Raw genomic sequence first — 22301 nt, forward strand, 5'->3', positions numbered from 1 at the left:
TGATGGACAGGGAGGCCTGGCGTGCTGATTCATGGGATCGCAAAGAGTCAGACACGACTGAGCGACTGAACTGAACTGAATAAACCTGCCAAGTGTCTATCAACAAGTGAATAGATAAATTGGATAAAATAGGTAAATAAATATTTTTACAATGAAATATAGGACTTCTGAGGTGGCGCTAGTGGGAAAGAACCTGCCTGTCAATGCAGCACACATAAGAAGTGTGGGTTCGATCCCTGGGTTGGGAAGATCCCTGGAAGAAGGAACAGTAACCCACTCTATTATTCTTGCCTGGAGAATCCCATGACTGGCAGGCTACAGTCCATGGGGTTACAAAGAGTCAGACACTATTGAAGTGACTTAGCATGTACACTCACATGTACGATGAAATATACTCAGTAGTAGTAAAGAGTAGTGACTTACACACTCAATTAAATAGATAAATTTCCAAAAAAAAAATATGCTGAAGTAAAGAAACCAGAAAAAATTAATATATGCTTATACTATTTATATAAAATTTGAGAAATACTGGTCTTATCCATAGTGACAGAATCTAGGTCAATGGTTGCCTGTAGTCAGGGGCTGGGATGAGGAGGGTCAGATGACTTTGGGTGGTGGGAAAGCTGTATGTCTTTATTGTGGAGACAGTTACGAGGAAGGATGCAGTTGTCAAAACTCATAAAAATATATAATTAAAATGTTATATGAATTATACCTCAATAAATTATTTTTGAAACTTCTTATACATTAATTTAAAATGTTTAGAGCTGGACTTTCCCAGTGGCTGTGGTTATGATTCCACCTGCCAATGCAGTAGACAAAGGTTCTATCCCTGAGCCGGGAAGATCCCAGATGCCATGGAACAACTAAACCTATTTACCTAAACTAGATCCATGAGCAGGCTCACAGCTACTGAGCCTGTGCTCTAGACCGTATGCTCCACAACGAGAGAAGCCACTGCAGGGAGAAGCTTGTGCGCTGCAATTTAAGAGGAGACCCCACTCATCGCAACTAGAGGATAGCTCACACAGCGGCAAAGACCCAGCACAGCTCCCAGATAAATGAATTGATTTGAAATATAAATAAATAAAACATTTAGAGCTAAACATATTGCTTATTTTATATTCATGCATGAATCTACTAAGCCTCAGAGGTGTTTGGTAGAATGTGGGATTATAATTCAGGTCTACTTAAATCTATCCTTCTCTTTCTTTTTTATAATCAGGTTTTTGAGTCTAAACAGTTACCCCTCTGATAAAGAAAAAAAAAAAAAACAGAAAATACATAAAAGCTTTACTTTCAAGCTCTTATCCTACTTTGCTTATTCTGTGCAAATTTCTTTAAATGATGATTGACATTTATTGCTTTTATATACATAATTCATCCCATCTCTTGCTTTTGAAGGCCCATCTCTACTCTTATTGAAACTTACAAAAAGAAAAATGTCACTATTGGGCCTGAAGCTCCAATGATGTCAACTTTTCCAGTAATCGCTTAAAAAAAAAAAAAAAGAAAATTTCAGGATTTTCTCTTTCTTGACTTAAGCTTTCTGGTCTTTCGTATGTCTAGGATTGCCTTTCCAGGATCAAAAATACTTTTTTTTTTTTTTTAACCCTTTCCTGAGTATAGTGTCCTGCCTAAGATTTCTTTCTCATGCTCTTTTTAATTACTTCAGATCTAAAGCTTTTTTTTTTTTTTTAATGTATAACTTTTGACTTTTTAAAATGTATTTATGCCTGTGCTGGGACTCCATTGCTCCATGGCTTTTCTCCTCTAGCTCTGGCAAGCTGGGACTATGCTCTAGTTGCAATGCACTGGTTTCTCATCACATCGACCGCTCTTGTTGCAGGGCATGCGCTCTAGGGTACGCGGACTTCAGTAGTTGCAGTATGCGGGCTCAGTAGTTGTGGCTCCTGGGCTGTCGAGCACAGGCTCAGCAGTTGTGGTGCACTGGCTTAGTTGCCCAATGGTGTGTGCGCTCTTCCAAGACCAGGGATGAAACTTGTGTCTCCTGCATTGGCAGGCAGATTCTTTACCAATGAGCCACTAGAGGAGCTCTGCTGCTGCTGCTGCTGCTGCTGCTGCTGCTGCTGCTGCTGCTGCTGCTGCTGCTGCTGCTGCTGCTAAATCACTTCAGTCGTGTCCGACTCTGTGTGACCCCATAGACGGCAGCCCACCAGGCTTCCCCGCCCCTGGGAATCTCCAGGAAAGAACACTGAAGTGGGTTGCCATTTTCTTCTCCAATACATGAAAGTGAAAAGTGAAAGTGAAGTCACTCAGTCCTGTCCAGCTCTTCATGACCCCTGGACTGCAGCCTACCAGGCTCCTCCAACCATGGGATTTTCCAGGCAAGAGTACTGGAGTGGCGTGCCATTGCCTTCTCCTTTCTGAATGTTTATTTCTTGCCTTTTCTTAAGGTCATGCAACAGGTAGAGTGTAGAATCTTGACATCATACCACAAAGTCATCATATCTCAAATTTAACATCTGGCATCTTCTTCTACCTGACACCTCAGACCTCAGATTAAAACTTTAGCATAAGCCTCAGCTCATTCTGCCTTGCATCTCTGATGCAACTTTTATTAGCGAAATAATGGGATTTCTCTTTGAATATGTCTCTCATGTCTACCATATATCTGTGATGGTTTGGGTAAAGAGTTTACATTTATTGTTATATTAGTGTTCCATCTTTCTTTTCTCTAATTCATCCCACATATTGCTGCTAAGTAATAATGTCACTATAGCAGAGCTCAGTTTACATCTTTTATCTGCTTGCCAGTTTTCAAAAGCTACCCAAAAAATTAATCTGAATCAAACAAAAACAACTAAACAAATATTTCTTGGGCACCAGAAGACACAATACTATGCTAAAGAGCAAGCATGAATCGATAAAAGAGCATGTCCAGTATCCTTATCCTGACGTTCAAATTTCCGATTTTCATTTCAACCAGCATTTTTTGTCAATTTTATTTTTCATAAATGACTTTCAAGCAGCCATTGAAGTAATTTTGCCCAAAGCTTGCCCAAAGTTTGTATTTGTGCTAGGAATTTTTCAATCCTTGAAATGATAATATTACAACCCACTGTAGTATTCTTGCCTAGAGAATCCCATGAACAGAGGAGCCTGGCTGGCTGCAGTCCATAGGGTCGCAGAGTCAGACATGACTGAAGCAACTTAGCATGCCTGTAAAATACACTTTTACACAGAGAAAACAGCACATATTTATAAGATAAAGAGATGTACAAATATGCAAATATCTGAATTCCTAGAACACAGTTTAGGAAACTTCTTTAAGAAAAAGGTAGTCAGTTTTGTTAAAAAAAATAATTTTTATTTTATATTGAAGTATAACTAATTAACAATGTTGTGATAGTGTCAGGTCAACAGCAAAGGGACTCAACCATATATATACAAGTATCCATTTTCCTCCAGACTCCCCTCCCATCCAGGCTGCCATAACATATTGAGCAGAGTTCCCTGTGCTATACAGTAAGATCTTGTTGGTTATCCATTTTAAATATAGCAGTGTGTACATGTGCATCCCAAACCTCTGACTGTCTTGTTCCCTCGTCCTTCCCCTCTGGCCAATATAAACTTTGAGAACAAACTTATAGTTGCCAAAAGGTACCAGTCTTAACTGCTTCCCCTCCTGCCTGCCAAGAGGAGTTCTGAAACACTAGCGCCTCCTATAAATTTCAGCAACTCTGGCTTTCAGTGAGAGAGAAGAAGTGAGGAAAATTTCCCAGTAAGGGAAAAAACTTGGAAGAACAAGTATAATTTAAAAAATACTACTCTATCCAGTTTTAATATTTATCTTGTCCCCTCATGTTAAATTTATGTTTACAGTAAAAGGTATTTAAAACAGGACGTATTTGTTTACCCTGAGGGATCATGTCTTCAAAATGATTGGGTAACACATTTTTTCTTTTTGTTGTTTGTGTTAAATAGGAGAGCTATTTTTGAAATGTGTAAAATAATATCTATATTTAACAGAAATAACTTTATGTCCTATGAGTAGTTTAAAAAAAAAAAGCTGGCTGGACTATTTCTCAAAGGATTACAATTTGCTTGGCTGACAATAACAGAAAGTCTCTTCGCTAGGTAAATTTGTCAATTTAGGAATAGAGTGCATTATCTTATTGAGTTTAATCATGCACCCTCAGCATCTATTATTCCTATTAAGTCCAAGTTCAACTTCCACCTTGCCCTCTTCCTCTTCTAATTGGCATTGGGCAAATCATCTCTGGTCAAGATCAGGAGCTCATCTGCCCGTCTTACCCTGAGCATCAGTCCAACAAAAGAATGAATCCCATTAGCATCAGACTCGTGACTAATAAATGCAAAGGTCCAGTGAAGAACAATGATGCACTTTGGCTTCTCCATCAATCTCTGGCACCTCAGAAGCTAAGTGAAATAAACAGTAGGTCACAACCTCTAGCTTTCATAAAATGTCCCAGTAGGGATAGCATATTATACACACAAAATGCTAATGTCAGGTCATTACAGAAGATATTTTCCAAGTCAGAAAATGCCACTGCATATCTAATTCTACTAGTAAAACACGATTCAGACATATACTGTCTCCTTATATTGTATATTTCCTTTATAATGTCTCACTTAAAGCTATTCCCAGGGTTGCATACACAACTGCTGCCTTCTATGCTGCTGGAAGCCGATGGAATTCCCTACAAAATTTATGAAAGAACCTCAGATAATAGAAATCTTACCAGTTCTCAGATTTACTTGCAAATTGTATATTCTGAAAGCGTAGGAACAAATCTGAAGTTTTAGAGTGCTTGGAAATTGTGAAAGATGCAGATAATGTTCAATGTGAAGATTTGGAGGGGGGAAGAAAAGCAAGATTTTGATTCATGTTCCGTGGTTCCAAATACATTAATGTCATCCTTTGAATTTTTGTATGTAATATTATTTCCCATTTAAATTATTTCTTTTTCACCTGCTTTCTTCTTTCGTTTATTTCTAACATCTTTCTCTTTTCTTTGTAGTTTCCCTTTTACATGTGTTTATTCAAAAAAGCACATTGTAACTGTTTTTGAAAGACTCAGAAATAATTTCTATGGAGTGCTATGAATATGTAACACCCCTGCCCACAAACATACATTTTGAGAATTTGTATTCTTTTCTGTAAAATTATTCAGAAGTTCCTTTATTAACACATGTTCTTTTGTTCATTCTTTGTTTGATTGAATTTTGGTTTCCCGGTAGCATGTCTTTTAACACTGGAGTGAATCATGGTAGGAAACAGGCAACCCACTTACACAGCTTTTTATATGGCACTGAGAAAATAATGGAAAAATGGTCATTTTCTTAAGATCTTGACAATTAGCATTTTGGTGCTTGCAAAGCCTGTAACCAGTTTCTTTGACTTGTGCAAGTGTCTGGGCTAGACATAGGGATGAGGCTAAAGAAATGGAGAGTCCACAACCATTTTGCTAATAGAGTAATTGCTTCTTTTACAAATAGAATAAATCCTGGAAGTATATCAAATATATACAAAAATTGCTCACTAGCAAGAAATGGCACATTTGTTTAATAAAACAAATATTTCTTTATATTTATTGCTGTTTATATTGTACTCAAAAATATATACAAATTATTTATATGCAACCTGAACTGATGATTTCAACACAATTTATGCAACCTTGAGAAATGTACACCAATGTCCTTCACAATATATATAGAATATCTGCCATTCTTTTAATATAAAAAAAAAAAGTTGCCATGTAGCCAATGACTTTTTCTTAGCACTTCATAAGACCTAGGAGAAGGCAATGGCACCCCACTCCAGTACTCTTGCCTGGAAAATCCCATGGATGGAGGAGCCTGGTGGGCTGCAGTCCATGGGGTCGCTAAGGGTCAGACATGATTGAGCGACTTCACTTTCACTTTTCATTTTCATGTATTGGAGAGGGAAATGGCAACGCACTCCCGTGTTCTTGCCTGGAGAATCCCAGGGATGAGGGAGCCTGGTGGGCTGCCGTCTATGGGGTCACATAGAGTCGGACACGACTGAAGTGACTTAGCAGTAGCAGTAGCAGTAGCAGAAAGTGAGGTGCAGAGCAGAGCACATTAGTTTTTATGTCTCTGAAGGAAGAGAGGACCACTTAGGGAGCTGGTGACTCCAGTTTGTCTATAATGTCATCTAATGTTTCCGAACCTGAAGAGCTAAATGTGTTTCCCTAAGTGCTTCACTTAACACTAAGGAGCAACTTAGAGTCTTCAGAGAATAAAATCCATTATTTTAATGTATATAAATAAATTTCTACCTTTTCACACCCAGGTCTATGCATACTCTAACTCTAGACTGCTTTATTAAAATAAGTGGTATGCTTTAAATAAAAAACACTATGAATTTTTGGGGAAAAAAAAGCTAATATAAAAGCAGTTTGTAGAATTTGTTTGCCAAAAGCTGAATGAAATGAACAGCCTTTTTTAATCTCAGTGGAAGCTGAAATTAGCATCTAACTTCTCATCCTAAGACTCAAGAAGTGTCATTCAGATCCAGTATAATTTGGGGATAAATGAAAAGAAGATTCAAGTGGTCAACACAGGGCTCTTCCTCCCAGAGGGTGTTGGAGTTTGGCAGAGAGTGATAAAACCATTTCAAGGACTTCATTGTTGTTCTTGAAGTAAGGATGGAGGTGAGAACTAATGGCAGCTAGGGGAAATACTGGAGGTGGTTCACTTGGAACTCACGTTAACATGAAGACACAGGAGGCTCAGGTCCAGTCCAGAAACGTGGTGGAGGGTCTCCTCATAGAAATTGTAAGTACAGATGGAGTAAAGTCTAAGATCTTCCCTGTAGCTCAGTGGTAAATAATCTGCCTGCAATGCAGGAGACCACGATTCAATCTCTGTGTCAGGAAGATCTCCTGGAGAAGGGAATGGACACACACTCCAGTATTCTTGCCTGGAGAGTTCCATGGATGAGGAGCCTGGTGGGCTACAGTCCATGGAGTGGCAAAAAGCTTGACAAGACTGAGCAACTAACTTTCATTTTTTAACTTTCAAAATCTAAGATAAGCCACTCACTCAGCTGGGACTGAGTAAAAGCAGTACAGAGAAGGCTGAGCAGGGCAAAGCAAAACAAAGAAAAAGTAAACAAATAAACAAAGAGCATGGCTATATCAAAGCCCAAACCTTGAAAATGTAAACAATAAAAGAAAAAGTTACGCAGACATCTGGAAGCAAAGAGGGATATAAACATCACTTGGTAACAGACAAGACACTTTTTTACGTGCACTTTTTTTTTTTTTAATGTAGAGAGAAAAAATGCAGTAATAAAATTTCTAATGGTGGCATCACATTAACTCCCTTCTTAGCTGAAGATCAGAATAAATATCTCAGGCACTTATTCTGAGGGGAATAGTCACTTAAGGCCTAGAAGGATAAGGGAGAAATTTTTGTCCCTACATATTCTGTGAGCAAAGACCAGGACTGAGGAGAACTATTAACACATGCAGATGAAGATCACATCCAGGGTAAATTTCAAGAACACATTTCAGCAAGCCAAAGACAATTAAATTGTGCGGAATTTTACTTTCAGTGATATCCAATAAAAATAGGAAATCCATGAGCAAAGACATCAAAGGTGAGATGTAAAGTGTAAGGAGAAGGCAAAGACATGCATAGACCTAAGGAAGTAAGCGTATGATAAAAGTTATTGCAGAAATTAAAAATCACTGAACAAATCAAGGAAAATAAAGCAGGTAATTGTTTAAATGTTCCAGTTTGGCATAAGAGAAACCTGGGTTCAAATACTGTCTACCATTTATAACAGAAATGACCTTGTCCAGATTATGAAGACTTTCTAAACACCCGTTTTTCTCATCTTTAAGATTAGGATACTAATAGCATCTCATTCATCTGGTTGCAATGATGATTGACTTAGGGCATGAATATTACTTAGCACAGAGCAAGAAACAAAGCATTGCCATTTTGTTTTCATTTTAATGATTTGTGCTTTTTGTATCTTAATTTTAAGAGTATATTTTGTTAGAGCAGTTTTAGGTTCACATCAAAATTAAGGGGAAAGCACATAGATTTGGCATATAGCTGTTGCTCCACTCATTCATAGCCTCCTCCATTATCAACATCCACATTCAGTGGTGTATTTGTTACAATCCATGAACCTGCAGTGACGCATCATTGTCAACCAAAATCTGAAATTTAAGTAACAATTCACTCTAGGTGTTGTGAGTCCTGTGAGTCTGGACAAATGAATATTTGTATCCATCATTATGATACCATACCAAGTATTTTTACCAGCCTGAAAAATTTCTGTGCTCTGTCTATTTATAAATTCCCCACCCCCAACCCCATCATCCAACCCCTGGTAACCGTTGATCTTTTCACTCTCTTCATAGTTTTGCTTTTTCTGGAATGTTACATGGTTAGAATCATATAGTAAACAGCATTTTCAGATTGGCTTCTTTCATGCAATGTGCATTTGTTTTCACCATGTCTTTTTATTGCATGATTGTTCATTTCTTTTTAGTGCTGAATAATGTTCCATTGTCTCAAATACCACAGTTTATTTATTCATCCTCCTACTGAGTAACATCAGGATTGCTTCCAACTATAAACAATGATGTAATAAGCACTCACATTCAGGCCTTGTATAGACTTCAGTTTTCAATTCCTTTGGATAAATACCAAGGAACATAATTGCTTAGTGGTATGAGTCTCTTTGGATTTGTAAGAAAACTGCCTTTCTTCCAAAGTAGCTATACCATTTTGCATTCCCCTAGCAATTATTAGAGTTACAGTTTCTCTACATCCTGATCAGTATTTGGTATTGTCAGTGTTCTAGATTTTAGCCTTTTTAGTAGTTGCATAGTGGTATCTCATTGTCATTTTAATTTGCATTTCCCTGATGGTATATGATAGAGGGTAATATTGGCCTTGTTGGATTAGATAGGAGTCTTTCCTCTGATATGGGCTACACAGGTGGCACCGTGGTAGAGAATCTGCCTGCCAATGCAGGAGATGTAGAAGACATGAATTTAATCCCTGGGCCAGAAAGACCCCCTGGAGAGGGAAATGACAGCTCACTCTAATATTCTCGCCTGGAAAATCCCATGGACAGAGGAGCCTGGGGGGAGGGCTGTAGTCCATGGGGTCACAAAGATTCAGATACAACTGAGCAACTGTGTACACATGCCTTTCTTCTGATTCCATCCCATCCTCTGAAAGATACTGGATAGGACTGAGACAGGAAGTGGGAAGGGCGCAACCTTTAAAAGAATGGCATAGCCTGAGGACATGACATAAACTGATTAGAACAAAATAGGTACAAAATGGCAGACCTACTTTCACTAGACCTTGAGCTTCAGTATACACTCATTGCAAAACAAGAGTAAGCTAAATGAATACCTACAAGAAAAAAGACAGTTCCAAGACTGACCCTAAAGTGTCAAATCCAGAGTCTGTACTCTGTTATTGAATTAAATCTTGGAAACAGGGCTTTGGGTAAACTAGAAAAGAATGACTTTATTGTTTTATCTGGTAAATGGAGTCACAGGGGGCTATAACTCTTAATACTGTGTCTTGTTCTAGAGTAGATAGTCAGGAATCTTCTAATAATGATTCAAAGAGGGCCTGATCAGTTTGTGAACATACTTCTGATTGGTTGGTGGTAAAGTAAGTGTGAGTCAGCCTCATCAGCCTTCTTGTTCCAACCAGTCTTGGGTCTATATACATGAGGGCAACCTATTGTTAACTCCTCTATCCTGGTGTGAAAAGAAAGTGAGAGTGTTAGTTTCTCAGTTGTGTCCAACTCTGCAATCCCATGGACTGCAGCTTACCAAGCTCCTCTGTCTGTGAACTTTTCCAGGCAAGAATACTGGAATGAGTTGCCATTCCCTTCTCCAGGAAATCTTCCCAACCTAGGGACTGAACCCTAATCTCTCACCTTGCAGGTAGATTCTTTACCATCTGAGCCACCAGGAAAGCCCTAACCTGGGATGGGTATCATTATCTGCAAAATAGCTCAAAGATATTGCCATGTATGTCCCTTGAGGGGGAACCAGGACCTTACCTGGCTGCATTATTATTCTTGACTGTTCCTCTCTTGTCTCTGTATGCCCTCCCTTTCCTGCTGCTACTGCTAAGTCACGTCAGTCGTGTCCGACTCTGTGTGACCCCATAGACGGCAGCCCAACAGGATCCTCTGTCCCTGGTATTCTCCAGGCAAGGACACTGGAGTGGGTTGCCATTTCCTTCTCCAAAACGTTAAAGTGGAAAGTGAAAATTGAAAGCCCTCCCTTCCCTAGTTAGAAATTATTTGAACCTGTCTGTTGGAATTCAGGGGAGGTCATGGAGTCTGAATGAATCCTGTTCCTTAATAACAAGAAATGGAGGACACAGAAAGGCTTTTGTGCCCAGGAGTCCCACAGGGTCCTGCTCAATTTCACTTTTTCTCAACACTTTGAATATTTCTCTACTCTTCTTCATCCTGCTCATATTGCATAATGTTCTCTGCACTTTCCAGATCTGTTGTTTTCTGTCTAATATTTATTTGGGAAAATCTTTAATCATCATTATTCTTTCAAATATTTCTTCTACTTTCTTTCTTCTCATTCTCGTATCCTCATTTTATGTATATCAGATCTTTTATCATTGTCCCACATACCACAGACCTTCACAGGCCTTGGATTTGTTTTTTTTTTTTTTCTTTTTGTCCTCTTTGTTTTTCAGCTGAAGAATTCTACTGATAGATCTTCTGGCTCAGGAGATTCTCCCCTCAGCTGTGTCCAATCTACTAAAAACCTGTCAAGTAAATTCATTTCTGATACACCTTTATTTTATCTTATTTTTTAATCTCTAGCATTTCTTTTTGTTTCTTTCTTAGGATTTCCAACTCTCTGTTTACATCACCCTTATGTTCTTGCATGCTATATACTTATCCATTAGAGTCCTTAGTATATTAATCATAGTCTTACGTTCCCAATATGGCAATTTTAACATCCTTGCCATATCTGATACTGGTACATGGTCTGTCAAATTTTGTTGGCTTTGCCTTTTTAGTCTGACTTGTAATTTTCCTTTTTCCCTTTTCTTTCTTTCTCTTCTTTCCTTCCTTCTTTCTTTCTATTGCTAGTCATGATATACTGTATAGAAATAATGTCTACCAATACACTTTTAGCACTGTGTTGGTTAGATGTGAGTGGACAGGGCTCATTCAATAGTCCTATGATGAGATCTTAGTCTTTTAGTGAACTCCTACCTCTGGGCTGTGAACTTCACAAATGTTTCTCAGGCTTTTTTTTTAGGCTTTTTTTTTCTTCTCCCTTTTGTTGGGACAGGATGGCTAGAGTAGGCTTGATTTGGCTATGTCCCTTCTCCCAGGAAAGAGGCTAGAGCCACCAGGGATTGACTATTTCCCTTTCCCAGAGCAGTTAGTCTCTGCTAATATCCTAGTAGATTAGGCTCTGATAAATTGATTTCCCCTGATGACAGGCCCTGTTAAGAACAGAGTGCCCTGGCTGGCCTATTTCAAAATTGCTCCTTTTCTCCTCCCCTTATTGGAAGCCTAAGGGGATTTTTCTGTGAGATATTTTCTATGGGAACCTGGTGAAGCTCCCAGAAGCAAATGTCACAGCGCTGTGTGGGGGCTGTGTATCCTGGAGCTTTTTAACTCTTAGACTTGTCCACACTGAGCTCCAGCAGTTCACCAATTACAGTTCAGCTTTTCCTACCTTGGCGCTGTTTCCTGGGGAGGGTTCTGCTCATGACTCCCAGTTCTGTGAAGCTGGGACTCCCTATATTCACTTCTTTATCTCTCTAACTTTGAGGACAGTAGTTTGTCCTGTGTCCTTCCATATTTTATGGATCCAAGAACTATAGATTTTTCAGTCTGTTTGGCATTTGACTTGTTGTTAGGATGGAGTATTGACTCCCAATCCTTTCCCAAGCCTTTAATAAGGTAAAAGAAAAATCAGTCATTTGTATGCTTAATATGCATCTCAAAACATGAAATATCTCAATGAATTTGTCTTCCATTCATAAGTAAAAAAGCGGGGTGGGAGGAATGCATATAATATAGGTATAATTATAAAGTTTGAATTTTAAATTTGGGATTAAAGGAAATGTAAATCCAGTGTTTTACTGTGGTAATTTTATAATTTTGCAATAAGCAATTCCTTTAAAAATGTAATTGTATATAGCACTTTTGCTATAAGCATACAAAATTTTAAAACAGTTTTCTGTCACTAAGTACTTATTCTTCTGTTATCTCTCTTGTGTCTTTACAGAAAAAAATAAGCTTATGACTACAAACTCATTAAATTTGTTTTTCACAAATATAATACATACAAACATAATCTGTATGTTTGATGTAGTCCTTGGTGGCTCAGTAGTAAAGAATCTGCGTGCCATGCAAGAGACTTAGAGACATGGGTTCGATCCCTGGTTTGGGGAGATCCCCTGGAGAAGGAGACCCACTCCAGTATTCTTGCCTGGAGAATCCCATGGACAGAGGAGCCTGACTGGCTACAGTCCATGGGTTCACAAAAGAGTCTGATAAGATTTAGAGGCTGAGCACAAGCATGTTATGATTAACTGAATAAAGGGACTGGCATGTAAGGAGTAGATAAAATATGCTTCATCCCATTTGATCCCAGCTCATTTTATAAAGCTGAGATTGTTTCCATTAGACAATCATTCCAATGAAGAATAAAAGAGAAAAGTGAACAAAACCATTTAGGAAACCGTTACATCTGATTATCTTCCTTCTTAAATTAACTTCTTCATATCAATGTGTTTTGAAAAGTAAAATATCTTCCTTCATTAAAACAGCAAATTGTAAAATTCATGCAAATATCCTTCTATTTTTTTGATAAAAATACAACATAGATTTATATTACAGTATCTTTTTTTCTTGCTTCCATTTGTCTGTGAACTTGAATAACCAATTGCTTTAAGAACCTCAAATGTAATTTTCCTCATGTGCAAGATACTTCAAACACTGATATAATGTTGGTCTTTTATTCTTGAGATATTTTAGCATGTGGCCATGTACAGAAGACTACAAGACTAATTTCAAATCCACTGAATACTATATTTGTTTTTCCTGTCATGGTATTCCTTTCAGTTCTCAATCCTGTAGTCAAGACAGAAATTAACTTTGTGTTTATATAGTCCAACACAACTTAGATGATACTCAGTAGAAAGATGTTTAACTTCTAAAAATTTGGATCCATTAAAAAAACAGTATCACTGGGAGTTTCAGGTACCAGAAAAGAAAGTGATGATTCAGTTCTCTACAAAGCCAAGGAAATAAAGTATCTGAGATTTTTCCCCTTGATTTCCTAGGGGTGCAAAAATAATCAATAAGAAGCAACAAGGCAAGGTTGTTACATTTTAGCTTTGCTCTCAAAAAGAGCAGGCTTTCTCTTTGTGAAATGTAGCTTTCCTGTTCAAATGCAAATTTGTCTCCCCTTTAATGGAATTTTTATTAGCACCCTTTATTTTGAGAATAGTACTAATGTTTAGCCATGAAAATCCATAATCTCCAAGCAACCCAGGGACTTCTGATATGTATTTGAAGTATAGCCATTTTAAAATTAGAGTGTATATCACATTTCTGTTTTGCTCCCATAAATATTGGCTCTGCTTTATATGAGGGAAGAAAAAAGACGATCAAGGCATAGATACTTTTGCCTGTGAAGATATAAAGTACTATGACAAGAGCATCTAATTTATACATTCAAATCCAAGTCCCATTTTCAATGTGACTTAAGAAATAGAAGATTCAGGGGTGTCTGATATGACACTGTTCTTTAGCAATGTTGAGTTCATTGAAGGCAAAGAGAATTTCAATGCTCAAAACCTTACACTGAAACTAGAGGACATGTGAAATTGAGCAAGGTGTAGTATTTTCCTCCTGATAACCAGAGCATGTAGTCTTCAGACTCTGTCTGGACTGGAAGCCATGAGATATGTATAAGAAGTGAAAAGGCAATCTTATTGCTATCTTCTTCTCAGGCTGTTTCTCTTCTCACTGTTTTTTAATTGTCAACCCTCAACTTGGTGACTCCAATTATAACTCCCTAGAACAGAGCATTTGCTAAACTACTTGACATCCATTTTCCCTCATACCAAATAAACACTTTCTCCTAATTATAGTTGGAAAAGCCATTAGAGAGACTGGAGGACGACATTCCTAAAAGAAGCCATATATGACATATTCCGAGATAATGATGTAGAAGAGGGTAGGAGGGAAGAAGAAGGGATTCATGCAAAGTGGATGGGAGCTTGTAAATAAATGAGAGAAAGAGACAACATTGTTTGGGAGTATTATGATGACTATTCTTCAACATTTTAGGTTACTAGACAATAAGAAAAGATAGAAATTTGAGAGGAGAAGTGATAGTTAGGGAGTCTGGGATCGATATGTACACACTGCTATATATAAAATGAATAACCAACAAAGACCTTCTGTGTAGCACAGGGACAAATGCTCAATATTATGCAATAACCTAAATGGGAAAAGAAACTGAAAAAGAAAGATACTTATATATGGGTAACTGAATCCCTTTGTTGTATACCTGAAACTATCAACACTGAAAATAAACTATACTCTAATTTAAAATAAAAAGTAAAAAAAAAAAAAAAAACAGAAAAGGTAGACAATTTAATAAAAGGTTTTGTACTCTTATTTTTGAAAGCTCTGTGAGTAAAAAGCACATAATTGCCTAATTTTAGGCTTTGAAGTCAATCTTAACATTTTCAGTTTTTAATTGCCTTTGCATCAGGAAGCCACTACAATGCTTTTTCTTTTTTTTTTTTTTTTAGAGAATGGTGTTTTTTCATCTAAACCAGAGTCACAGGAGATAATTGTCACTTGTAGTGAGGTCATGGTTATAGAGATCAAGTTAATGAATGGCTTTAAGGTAGGTAGAAGCTAAATCAACAAACTGGGTGATGCATTGAAATTATATTTTGGGGAGAGAATGTGGTAAAGAATAGTTTGCTTAAGTTTAATTCAAGTGGTTTCTGCCTCTAATTAAGGTGGTTACCATTCACATAGGCTTCCACGGAGGCTCAAATGGTAAAGCGTCTGCCTACAATGCGGGAGACCCAGGATTGATCCCTGAGTCGGGAAGATCCTCTGGAGCAGGAAATGGCAACCCACTCCAGTACTCTTGCCTGGAAAATCCCATGGACGACAAAGCATGGTAGGTTACAGTCCATGGGGTCACTCAGAGTCGGACATGACTGAATGGCTTCACTTTCACTTTCACTGTTCACATAAATAGGAATCAGAAAGGAAGATTAAGTTCAGCGGAAATATTATGAATTTGATTTTGAGGTATTTCAGTGTTTTCTGACTTCATATGTCTAAATACATATATTAAATAGATATATTTGACCTACGCTTCTTAGAAAAAAACAAAGGAAGAAGACATGGGTGCTAGATATAAAAATATTTTCCATCATTTTCTAGATATATGACTGTGGACAAAAGATTTGGATGACTTGTACTGCTGTTTTGTTATATGTTACGTGTAAATAATGATAGTATTTAGATTTATTTATTTATTATAAGGTTTAAATGGTAGAGTAACTAAAAAATTTGGTGCATAAAAAGTACTTAAGAGAACTGGCTATTATTAGCATGCATTCAGGCTAAGTCGCTTCAGTCGTGTCTGACTCTGTGCAACCCTTTGGACTGTAGCCCTTCAGGCTCCTCTGTCCATGGCATTCCCCAGGCAAGAATACTAGAGTGGATTGCTGTACCTTCCTTCAGAGGATCTTGTCAACCCAGGGATCGAACCCAGGTCTCCTGCATTGCAGGTAGATTCTTTACCATCTGAGCTAAAGCTATTATTGGCAGTAACATTATTATTATATTACACTCATTAGTGTGCATAAGTGTTTACCTTCCATGCTGTAACCTCAAGATCAGGGCTTTGTCTCATTTATCTTTGTTGGTTCTTATGCCGCCCAGCATTTAAGTACTCATTAACATTTATGGATTTAAACTGAGTAATATTTAAACACATTGTATTAGAACTGGGTTATGCCCAGTTTTTAAAATCAAAAGCCAATAACCCATAAGGATGATATACTTTCTTGGGAGTAGAATAGTCCTTGGATTCTGCAGCACACATTTCAGAACTTGATTTGTGTATTCATGCATTAAGCATTTTTAAGTATTTATTTAAACTAATGAATGTGTCAAAAAATGTCTTAAATGCTTTTTATATTTTTCAAAGCAACTGGAAAGTAATTCAGTATATTTAAGAAGTTTCATGAATATTTTATAGAATCATAGCACCTTAACACTGACATGAAAATCAGAACAACCTTTCTTTATGTCCTGGTGATGGAATGATGATCCAGAGAGGCTCCCTGACTTGAATGAGTTTACAAACAGAAGCAAAACAGAGACAGTCCTAATATGAGCCATCATAACCCTCACCTCTCACTCCAGCATAATGCACTGCTTCTTATTTCTTGGTAAAAGAAACAAACAAGCAATCAAACAACAGCAAAGCACACTTAGCAATCAAGTCTTAAAAGCAGTAATGATGGAAAACTCCACTAGCATTAAAATAAGTGTTGCAGGTGCTTCAACAGAGCTGAATGCAGATGGTGTGAGTCACTGTGTTAGTGACCAGTTGCCTCATAGTATACTACCATAACGCAGCAACACTCATTTATAATTTTGTAGCTGTGTAGGGCAGGAGTCCAGTATGGTGTGGCTAATTCTGTGCCTAAAGCATCATAGAATTGTGTGCATGTACACACTGCTGGAGAAGAAAATGGTAACCCACTCCAGCAACCCTGCCTGGAAAATCCCACGGACAGAGCAGTCTCGTGGGCTACAGTTGGGCTACAGTCCATGGGGTCACAAAGAGTTGGACATGACTGAGCACGCACACACACTGCTATCATTAAAATGGATAACCAACAAGGACCTATTGTATGCCACATGGAACTCTGCCCAATGTTATATGACAGCCTGGAGGGGAGAGGAGTTTGGGATAGAATGGATACTTGTAAGTGTATAGCTGAGCCCCTTTAACATTCACCTGGAACTATCAACATTGTTGATTGGCTGTACCCCAATACAAAATACAAAGTGTGTTTTTTTTTTTTTTAAGATCATAGGACTAAAAGCAAGATATTAATCAGAGCTACACTTCTCCTCTCAAGCTTGAATTCTCTTCCTAAAGTCTACTTGTAGTTGGTAGAATTCAGTCCTTTTTGTTCCCATTTCCTGGATACTTGCCCTCCTTTCATCTACACAACAACATTGGCACATGGCATCCTGATTCTTTGAATCCCTCTGATTTACTTTTTGGCCATATCTATTAGATTTCCTTTTCTGCACTGAGAGGGAAGAAAAACCTGCTTTTAAGGGCTTATGCGATTATAGCGGCTATCCCTATAATATAATCCAAGATATCCTTTCTATTTTATAGTTAAATGATGAGCAACATTAATTACATCTACAAAATCCCTTCTACCATGTATGGTAACATATTTATGGCTATTACACTGAAGGTAAAGTAATGGAGCCCAAATTCTGTTTATCTTAGTTACAGCCCAAAGGTACAATATCAATAAAAGGCAATTTGAGTCAGCCCTAGACTTCCCAGGTGGCTCAGATGGTAAAGCTTCTGCCTACAATGTGGGAGACCTGGGTTCAGTCCCTTGGTTGGGAAGATCTCCTGCAGAAGGAAATAGCAACTCACTCCAGTATTCTTGCCTGGGAAATCCCATGGACGGAGGAGCCTGGTAGGCTACAGTCCATGGGGTTGCAAAGAGTCAGACACAACTGAGCGACTGCACTTCACGTCACTAAGTCAGCCCTGATATCAATTTTGGTGCATTTCTAATTGGTTGATCAAAGGGAACATGTGCTACCCTAATACTGCAGCTCATGTGGATAAACTGAACTGGCTATTTTATGAATAGAATGTACAAAAAGAAATAAAACCAATTTTAAGAAAGGTTGCTGTGAAACAGTTGATGTCAATATAACACCATTTTTGCTACTAATTGTATAATGCATATTCTAATCTTATTCTCATATACATTTCTGAAGCTGAGTAAAAATATATGCTTGTAGCTATGTGAATGTTCTAAACTCATTAAGAATAAATGACAATCGAAAATGAAATTAAACCATCCAAGGAACAAAGCTGTATGCTGTAAACATAACTATTATAGAAACAGACAATGTGATCTTGTGGTTAAAATGCATAGCACACCCAAGTCTGTGTATAAAAGGCAGTCCTAGGAGATAACTGAAAGTCATGTTGTCAATATTATCAAGAGCATTAAGACTTGATAAGTGTTTGAAGGCTATCAAATAGAATCTATGTAAATAAAAGGGTGTTTATCTGGGTGGTTAAAAGAGAATGTAGATTACCCTGGGATTTATAGACTGAAACCAAGATGTAAACTTTAAACCTCTTTGTTCCTGGATTGTTAGCCTCAAGATTGCTCTCCAGAGATTCACAGCCACTGCAGCAAATCTGTAAGGCTGCAAAATCTTCCACTCTTTGTTTTCAAATCCACTGGGCTATTTTCTCTGGGAACCATTTTCTTTCTTATTCTTGAACGAGAAGATTTGCACATGTGTACTTGATTTCCCTTTAAGAGAAAGGGCATACAGTTTACTAGTATCTTGGATTTTCCTCTTGTGGGCCACTATGAAGAAAGAATTGCTAGAATGTGTTTTCAAGTAGAATGCATATATATACACTAATTCCTTATGTGGAAACCACAATATTTCTCTACCCCAAAACAACAGAAAAAAGAAAGAAAAATTTACTACTTTATTTTTTTAAGTAGCAACTATCAGAATATGCAACATTTTTCACTGCTAATGTTTCTTCCTTTTTTTTTTTTTTTTTAATTCTCAGGGTAGTAAAACTACTTACCAATTTAAAAAATCACCTTTAGAGTTCTTTTCTTTAGAAATTGAATCCTTCATGATTATTTTCTATAGTTAGATACATTTTATATGTATAAACAATTGTCTACAGCTCTGAAGACAAAATCAAATGCAGAATAGTATATTCCTTAAGACTAATGATATGTTTTTATAATATTAAGAAATAGTCACATAGAAAATGATATATTTTTATATAATATAGGAGTCACATAGAAAGGAAGATTTCAGAAAACACTGTATCATTTGCAATCCAACCAGTAAGACAAAAAACACTTAGCGTATTTGAAATAGAGGGAATTCAATGGAGGGAAGTGATAACAAAGTAGAAAAGCAGAGAAACTAATTGGTTATACTAAAGAAACATAAAAGCCACTACTGACAAAATGTACTGGACAGCGTGGAGTACTATTTCTAAAGTTCTGGGGCTGGGTGACCAGTCCGAGCTGGAATCAAGCTGGCTATCTTGTGGAAACTAGAGGCAACTGCTAGAGATAGCACCCAACATTCTGGAGGGGAAGAAATATCCAAGTTTGCCTCTCTTGGGCATGAGATGCTTTTCAACGTCTCTGTTTGGCTAACTTCAGAAAGAGTAATCAACTGATAGAGTCCTTATAAATCAGTCCATAGCACATCCCAGCCAATCAGAAGAGAGCTAGAGCTGAGCTTGAAATGTGCCCTCGGGTCATATAGGCAAACAACCCAAACAGCCAGTGCAGGGGCTTCCCTGTAACTGAAAAGCTAAAGAAACTGCTTGCAATGCAGGAGACCTGGGTTCCATCCCTGTGTTGGGAAGATATCCTAGAGAAGTAAATGGCAACCCTTTCCAGTATTCTTGCGAGAAGAATCCCATGGACAGAGGAACCTAGTGGGCTACAGTCCATGAGGTCAGAGTCGGATACCACCATGCTACTAACACTATAACTAATTAGCCTACCACACTGCCCATAAGCCACTCCTGGCACTTTTTTAACATTACAGTATAGTCTATACTATCGTTCCAAAACAATGTCTTTATTCTCTCTCTCTCTCTCTCTCTGTCCACCCTGCCCTTGTCTTCCTCCTCTTCTGGAAAGCTTAATATTAATGGATAGAAAAGCCAAGATTTCAGAGCAACTTGAATATTATTTTCTTTTGTTTTATCTCACAACTTACTCTGTGTGTAGATTCTGAGAGATCTCTTTATCTCTTGGTGACTCAGTTGACTTACTTATAAAAATAAATAGTATCATTAAAAGATAATCTCTTTTAAAAAATCTATAAAATTCTATAAGTTTTTATCAAATTCCAACTTATTTCAATATATTTTCTCCTGATGAATGGTACCCAGTTAAACCAGCTTAAAATACATAGGAAATTGTATTTAATAAAATGGCAATATCCAAAAATCTAGAACTCCTAAAAATTAGTTAGCTTCGGTTTACTCTGCATAATAAGATTATAAGAATGATTTATAGATTTATATATTCTGCTTTTTACTATGCTTCTAAAGTTTCTAAAATGAATATATATCATTTAATAGAAAAATAAAAGCAAAAATAAAATATTTCAGAGCTTAGTAGTTTCATGTTTGTGCATTTGTTCTTGGCTTTATTGAACTACTCTTAAGAGACAATGTGTAATCCTTCATATAGTAAATATTAAACAAAGGAAAGGTAATGCTGAAAGCTAGTGGTGAAAAGCAAACAGTAGTGAAATTAGTTGGATTTGTTCTTTAAGACCAGGATCCTCCCCTCTCCTCAGGGAAGAAGCCCACAGAGTAGCAAAGAGAAGTGGAAGATTTTTAAAATAAGAACAACCCACATGATCTCAGAAGAAATTATAATAAAGAAAAGAGAAAAAAGCAGAGAGACTGAGAACTTACGCTATTTTGATGTTGTTTTGGATAACTGTTCCTGTGGACGTATTTTAAATTTAGTATTAAATAAACCACAATTACCCTTTTTGGACAGTTCACGGTGTGCTATAGAATGTGGTCATCTACTTGTGTATATTCTCTTACAGTGACATTTGGCATGACTACTAAATTGTTCCTTTATCAGAAAGGGATATTTAACTAGGTCCCATTTGTTTATTTTTGCTTTTATTTCCAATATTCTGGGAGGTGGGTCATAGAGGATACTGCTGTGGTTAATGTTGGAGAGTGTTTTGCCTGTGTTTTCCTCTAGGAGTTTAATAGTTTCTGGTCTTACATTTAGATCTTTAATCCATTTTGAGTTTATTTTTGTATATGGTGTTAGAAAGTGTTCTAGTTTCATTCTTTTACAAGTGGTTGACCAGTTTTCCCAGCACTGCTTGTTAAAGAGATTGTCTTTTCTCTATTGTATATTCTTGCCTACTTTGCCAAAGATACGGTGTCCATAGATGCGTGGATTTATCTCTGGGCTTTCTATTTTGTTCCACTGATCTATATTTCTGTCTTTGTACCAGTACCATAGTGTCTTGATGCCTGTGGCTTTATAGTAGAGACTGACCCTAATTAAAATTAAAAGCTTCTGCACAACAAAGGAAACTATAGCAAGGTAAAAAGACAGCCTTCAGAATGGGAGAAAGTAATAGCAAATGAAGCAATGGACAAAGAATTAAACTCAAAAATATACAAGCAACCCCTGCAGCTCAATTCCAGAAAAGTAAACGACCCATTCAAAAAGTGGGCCAAAGAACTAAACAGACACTTCTCCAAAGAAGACATACAGATGGCTAACAAACACATGAAAAGATGCTCAACATCACTCACTATCAGAGAAATGCAAATCAAACCCACAGTGAGGTACGATTTCACACCAGTCAGAATGGCTGCTATCCAAAAGTCTACAAGCAATAAATGCTGGAGAGGGTGTGGAGAAAAGGGAACCCTCTTGCACTGTTGGTGGGAATGCAAACTAGTACAGCCACTATGGAGAACAGTGTGGAGATTCCTTAAAAACCTGGAAATAGAACTGCCATATGACCCAGCAATCCCACTGCTGGGCATACACACTGAGGAAACCAGAATTGAAAGAGACACATGTACCCCAATGTTCATCGCTGTTTATAATAGCCAGGACATGGAAACAACCTAGATGTCCATCAGCAGATGAATGGATAAGAAAGCTGTGGTACTTATATGCAATGGAGTATTACTCAGTCATTAAAAATAATACATTTGAATCAGTTCTAATGAGGTGGATGAAACTGGAGCCTATTATACAGAGTGAAGTAAGCCAGAAAGAAAAACACCAATACAGTATACTAACGCATATATATAGAATTTAGAAAGATGGTAACAATAACCCTGTATGCGAGATAGCAAAAGAGACACAGATGTAAAGAACAGTCTTTTGGACTCTGTGGGAGAGGGCGAGGGTGGGATGATTTGGTAGAATGACAT

At 37.4% G+C, this 22301-nt stretch overlaps 1 protein-coding gene across 3 annotated transcripts in view; it reads left to right on the forward strand.

The window, feature by feature from the left end:
• Nucleotides 1–22301, forward strand: part of CDH12 (cadherin 12) — a 1193930-nt gene that overhangs the window by 809819 nt on the left and 361810 nt on the right. For 2 of the 3 annotated variants that reach the window (XM_069556583.1, XM_069556584.1), the window contains exon 4: nt 14818–14915. The exons of the other annotated variant lie outside the window; for it this stretch is intronic. The gene's annotated coding sequence lies outside the window, so the exon portion shown is untranslated. The remainder of the gene's footprint in view (nt 1–14817; nt 14916–22301) is intronic. 3 annotated transcript variants of the gene reach the window in all.

This window comes from Ovis canadensis, chromosome 16 (genome assembly GCF_042477335.2).
Source record: "Ovis canadensis isolate MfBH-ARS-UI-01 breed Bighorn chromosome 16, ARS-UI_OviCan_v2, whole genome shotgun sequence".
Taxonomy (NCBI): Eukaryota; Metazoa; Chordata; class Mammalia; order Artiodactyla; family Bovidae; genus Ovis; species Ovis canadensis.